At 39.2% G+C, this 6,545-nt stretch overlaps 1 pseudogene; it reads right to left on the bottom strand.

Moving 5' to 3' along the window:
• Positions 1-869: 869 nt before the first annotated feature.
• LOC140502181 (acyl carrier protein, mitochondrial pseudogene) lies at positions 870-1,522 on the bottom strand (annotated as a pseudogene).
• Between the last annotated feature and the right edge of the window lie 5,023 nt (positions 1,523-6,545).

The raw sequence follows: 6,545 nt of genomic DNA, 5'->3' as shown, positions 1-6,545 counted from the left end.
GCGGTCTCTGGAAGCCCATTGGCTGGCTTTTCATTATCATTCTGCTCAGGTCTCGGTTGCACCCCCTACCCTTGATGCCATCAAAACCCCATTCCCCAGGCTGCCAACCACTCCCATCAAGATCTGTATTCCTTCCCATGCTGCCCCTATCAAGATCTCTGGATTGCCCCTCCTGCTTCCCACCCAAACCCTCCTTTGTCTGATATCTCCTGATAAGCCTCCAGCTGTTTCCAGCCTTTGACCCTCCTTGGATTCCCTCCTAGTACTTCTCCTCAAGACCCTCCCTAAACTCCTCCCATCACCCTGAACTACCAGACCACCCCCCAGATCCCTCCTATGGTGTTTTCTGTATTTAAGTTCCATCTCACCTCCATGCAAGTGCTCAAATGCAATCCAGCTCAGACTGTCTAGCTGAAATTCTATCTGGCCTGCTTGTGAATACAAGCGTTACAAATGCTTAAGCTCCTTAAGAGCCAATTCAGTATGGCAAATCTTTAATAAACTTTGTTTTCTTTGGCTTTAAGAAGGCTTGAGTCGAATTTATTCGAGCACGACCCGGACTGTCGGTATTTTGGGGTGCCCAGCACCCCTAAAGCTCATCAACCCCACCCCCAGAAAAATAAAATAAAAAACTCCAGTATGCTTTGATATGTAAATTAGTTCTTTCTCTGGAAGAAAGATAATATTTTTAATCATCTGTCCTTTGAGATTGTCTTGGGTTATTGTCTGGGAATAACTAAGTCGATCACAGCTGATCTTTGTACACTATTGCTGTTACTGTGTACAATGTTCCCCTGGTTCTGCTTACTACGCTTTGCATCAGTTCACATAAGTCTTTCCATGTTTTTCTGAGAGCATACTGTTCATCATTTTTTTTTTTTTAATTTTATAAATTTATTTTTTAAAGGCCAACACATATTCAGACAAGTTAAATATAATTCCAACAGAAATACTCCGACAAAAGCAGCAATGGTCTCGTAATTTGTTCTCACATTCAGACACTCGCTGGGATCATCCAAGTTCTTTGATTTTTTTAAAAAAGACTTTAATGGTACACATCTTTCTTATCTGCAATGTAATCTACAATCTCTTGTGGACACATTAACTTTTCAGCATCTGTGTCAGGAATTTCAAACCCAAATTCATCTTCCATGGCCATTATAATTTCTACTTGGTCCAAACTATCCAAGCCCAGGTCTTTCATGAAATGGGAAGATAACGAAAGCTTTTCTGGATCAATCTTATCATATAGTTTCAAGACATAGAGGACACGGTCTGTAATGCTCTCCAGCGTGAGAGGAGGCAAGTCACTATATTGGCGGCTCAACTGTAGGAATATTCCTGAAACCGGCATGTGTGCAGGGGCAGACACCGCCGCTGCAGTCCTCCTCCTCCGGCCTGCCGCCGCGCACGGGGCCGAGCCGGGGCGGACCAGGGCGAGCGCGGGGGCCCGGGCAGGTGGCGGACACAGGCGGAGAGGACACGGCTGTTCATCTTTTCTTAAAGCACAATAGTATTCCATCACAATTATATCACAATTTGTTTAGTCATTCTGTAATTGATGGACATCCCCTCAATTTCCAAATCTTTGACACCACAAAAAGAGCAACTATACATATTTTTGTACAAATGGGTCCTTTTCTTTTTCTTTCTTTTTAATCTGTGGGATGCAAAACTAGTAGTGGTATTGCTGGGTCAAAGGGCAGGCAGTTTTATAGTCCTTTGGGCATAGTTTCAAGGGTTGGATTGTTTCACAACTCTCCCAACAGTGTATTAGTGTCTCAATTTTCCCACATCCTTTTCAACATGTGTCATTTTCCTTTTCTGTCATATTAGCCAGTTTGATAGGTGTGAGGTAGTACCTCAGAGTTTTAATTTGCGTAAGTGATTTAAAGCATTTTTATATGAATTTAATTTTATATGATTTTAATTTTTATTCCATATTACATCCTTCATACATTTTAAAAAGTAATATTTTATTTTTTCCTAATTGCATGTAAAAACACTTTTTAACATTCATATAAAAAAATTTTTAGTTCCAAATTTTCTTCTTTCTCTTCCCTCACTCCTCCCTGAAACTACAAGTAATTTGATATAGGTTATCCATGTGCAATCATGCAAAACAAATTTCCATATTAGACATGTAAAAGAAAACCCAGAGTGAAAAAACCCCCAGAAAAATAGAGGGAAAAAATAGTATGCTTTGATCTGCGTTAAGACTCTATCAGTTCTTTCTCTGAAGTTAGTGATTTTCATCATGAGTCCTTTGGAATTGTTTTGGACCATTGTATTACTGAGATAGCTGTCATTTATAGTTGATCATCTTAAAATATTACTGTTTTTGTGCATCATGTTTTCCTGGCTCTGCTCACTTCACTTTGCATCAGTTCATTGAAATCTTTCCAGGTTTTTCTGAAAGCATCTTACTCATCATTTCTTGTAGCACAATAGCATTCCATTATAATCATATAATACGAGGTGTTCAGTCATTCCCCAATTGATAGGTATCTCCTTAATTTCCGATTCTTTGCCACCACAAATAAAGCTACTATTAATATTTTTGTACAAATCTCTCTCCTCCTGGGATACAGAATTAGTAGGGATATTGTTGGGTCAAAGAGTATGCACAATTTTATAGCCCTTTAATTTGCATTTCTCTAATCATTAGTTATTTAGAGCATTTTTTCGTAAAACTATAGATAGCTTTGATTTCTTCATCTGAAAACTGCCTGTTAATATCCTTTGACCATTTGTTAGTTGGGGAATGACTTATATTCTTATAAATTTGACTCAGTTCTCTATATATTTGAGAGATGAAGCCCTTATCAGAGATGCTTGCTATTAAATTTTTTCCCTAGCTTTCTGCTTTCCTTCTAAACTCGGCTTCATTGGTTTTATTTGTACAAAACCTTTTAAATTTAATATAATTGCAATTCTCCATTTTACATCTTATAATGCTCTCCATCTGTAGTTTGGTCATAAATTCGTCCCTTATTCATAGATCTGACAGGTAAACTATTCCATGTTCCTCTAGTTTGCCCATGGCATTACCCTTTATGTCTAAAGCATGTAGCCATTTTGACAAGAGCTTGTTTTTAAAAGTATTGTGATGGCTGTATTTCAATATAATAATAGCTAGCATTTATAATGTCTTAAGTTTTGGAAAATATATGTTACCTCATTTGATCCTTACAACAACCCTGTGAGGTAGGAACTATTAGTATCTCCATTTTACAGATGAGGAAACTGAGACTGAGAAAGGTAGTGACTTTCCCTGTATCACACAGCTAGTTAACATTCAAAGTAGTATTTAAACTCAGAGACTTTCTACTCCAAGTCCAGCACTCTATGCATTGTACCATGTAAGTGCCCCTAATATATTTGGTTTCTTTTGTAATTCTGCATGTTTTATTTTATGCATGTAAAAAACTTATTCTGAGAAGTAGCCCATAGGCTTCACCACAGTGTTCAAGGGCTCCAGGGGTCCAGGACAGAAAAAGGAACTCTTTCTCTTTGGTATCCAGCTTGGAAGACATGTCCGTGATTTTCTCACTGTCTTCCTTATACTTATTTCTCTTTCTCTTTCTCTTGGAGTTGACTTACTAGCTGCTTCCATTTTCCAAGTCTTTGCCCTTTTGCTTCTGACACCATCACTTTACTGAAGCTGCTTTCTCAGAGGTTAGCCAATCATCTTTTAACGATAAATCTGATGGTCTTTTCTCAGTTCTCTTTTTCCTTGACCCTTCCACACTGTCCACCATCTCTTCCTCCTGGAATCTTCCTTCTTCCTTGACTACTGTGACACTAATCTTTTCTTATTCTCTGAAGAGATGCCTGCCTTAACTTGACAAGGAAACACTCTAAGAGGTTTCCGGAAAAGAACAAATTAGCTGCTACTAATAACCTATAATCAGATGAATTTATACTCTCTTTCTTGCTCAATCTTTCTTTCTTACCCCACATTTACACACACACACACACACACACACACACACACTTTTTTTGATGAAAACCAAGCTCTGACTTTCTGAATGGGACACTGTGTTTCTGATTGTTTTTCATTAATGTTACCTTGTTTCTCATTCATAAACTGCAAGTTTCCTCTCCTCACCCTCTCTAGAAAATGGGTCCAATTCAACTCAACTGAACAGATAGTTATTAGTAGAAGATACTGTGCCAGGAGCTAGAGATACGAAGACAGAAAACAAATAAACAGTCCTAGCCCCCAAGATGATTCTATCCTACTAAGAGATACAATACATAAACAGCTGAATAAATCCAAAATAACTTGAGGTGAGAGAGAGCATAGAGCTGAAAGATGATTATTCCGAGGGGTGGAGTGAGGGAGTTCATTCCAGGCTTGCAAGAAAACACTGAGATGTGAGATGGAATGTCAAGTTCAGGAACACATAAATTGGTAATCAAGTTTGACTGAAACACTAAGTAAAGCGGGGAGAATGTGAAACAAGAATAGAAACGTGATGTGGGATAATGTGGAAGGCTTTCAGTGCCACATTGAAGAGTCTGAATTTTATGCTAGTAAAACTAGGCAGCTGTTTATAGCTTTAGAGCAGAGCAGTGACCTGATCAGACCAGAATTTGGGGAATATTAATTTGGAAACTGTGCAAAAAGATCAGAGGTGGGAAAAGCTGTGGACAGACAGATCAGTTCAGTGGCTGTTGCACTAGTCTAGATGAGAGGCAGTGAAGAGGATATGAATTAGGGTAGTAGGGATGAATGACAAGGGATAGACTGGGCATAAATACCTTGGTGGATGTCTCCAGCACTTCAGTAAAAACTGCTGCTGATGTTTAACGGACTAATTAATTGGTTGGACAGTGTAGATTGTTGCAAAGTAGTGCAAAGGTACTGGTAGTGTATGGTCCTGCAAACAGCCCAGAGGTACTGGATCCTACCACTAGAGCTGGTACCTGTGACCTCCAGGTTCAATATAGATCCAGGAGTATGATAGGGAATATGTCCTAAATTTACTAAAATAGGAAAACCTCCCCTCTCTGTTTTGGAGCCATATCCCTCAAGGTGAGGTCCTTCCTCTCTCAGTGCCAGCACTATCACCTACTCCCCTGAGCACTCCCAAGTCTCACAAACCTTTTTGATCTTGACCTCATGGAAGAAATGGAAAGGAATGGTGAGTTAGAAGTCTTTTTAAGAACAAAGAGAAACACACCTGTCAGGATAGCAAGGATAACCTAAAAAGAAAGTGAAAGATGCTGGAGGGCCTGTGGGACAACAGACACATTAACGCACTGTTGTGGAGCTGAGAATTGGCGCAGCCATTCTGGAGAACGCTTTGAAAGGATACCCTCAAAGATTAGTGAACTGAACATACCTTTAGACTCAACCTACCACCTCTAGTTGTGGTTGTGTCTGACTCTTCGTGACTCCATTTAGGGTTTTCTTGGCAAAGATGTTGAAGTGGTTTGCCATTTCCTTCTTTACAGATGAAGAAACTAAGGCAAACTGAGTTAAGTGACATGCCCAGGGTCATACAGCTATCAAATGAGGTCATATTTGAACTCAGGAAGATGAGTCTTTCTGACTGTGGATCTGGTGCTCTGTGCCCTATGGCACCACCTAGCTGCCTGAGATTAGTTAAAGAGAAAAGAGACCCATATGTTCAAAAACACTCATAGCAGCTCTTTTTATGGTGGCAAAGAACTAAAAAAAACTAAGGTGAGTACCTACCTATCTAGTATGCCAGAGCAGTCTTTCAATGTATTTGTCATCTATTCTTATTTTTATTATGGTTATCACTGAATTTTAGAATTGCAAAGGAACTTCAGCAATTACCTGGGAACAGCTAAATAAATACAAACTAATTTGAGGTGGGAGGGAGTGTTAACAACTATAACTCATACTCTAATGCCTGCTGTAATGTGCCTGTCAAATGGTCTGCTAGCCTTTTCATGAAAACCTTTCATGATAGGAGAACCCACAGCTTCCTGAAGCAGCCCATTCCATTTTTGGACAGCTGTAATCATTAGGAAGTTTTTCCTTACATCAGTCCTAAAATTATCTCTTTCAGCCACTGCTCCTGGTTCTGCCTTCCAGGACCAAACAAAAGAAGCTTAATGCTTCTTCTACATGGCAGCTCTTCAGATACTTAGACACAACACATCTACCCAATCTTCTCTTCTCAGGCTAAACATCCCCAACTCTTTCAACTAATCCTCTAAGACCATGGAATGAAAACCTGGTCCCATCTTGATTGCTCTGACTGGACTCCAGTCTGATAATGTCCTTAATAAAATATAATGTCCTTTTCCCAGTTGATAAATGGTCAAAGGATATGAATAGGCAGTTTTTAGAGGAAAAAATTAAAGCTATCTATAGTCATATGAAAAAATGCTCTAAATCACTATTGATTAGAGATGCAAATCAAAACAACTCTGAGGTACTATATCACACCTAACGTGACAGAACAGGAAGATAAGAAATGTTGGAGAAGATGAATTAGAACACTAATTCGTTGTTGTTGGAGCTGTGAGCTGATCCAACTATTCTGGAGAGCAATTTGGAACTA

Source organism: Notamacropus eugenii, chromosome 4 (genome assembly GCF_028372415.1).
Source record: "Notamacropus eugenii isolate mMacEug1 chromosome 4, mMacEug1.pri_v2, whole genome shotgun sequence".
Lineage (NCBI taxonomy): Eukaryota > Metazoa > Chordata > Mammalia > Diprotodontia > Macropodidae > Notamacropus > Notamacropus eugenii.
Note: the sequence above shows the minus strand (reverse complement) of the source record. Positions and strands in the feature narration are given on the sequence as shown.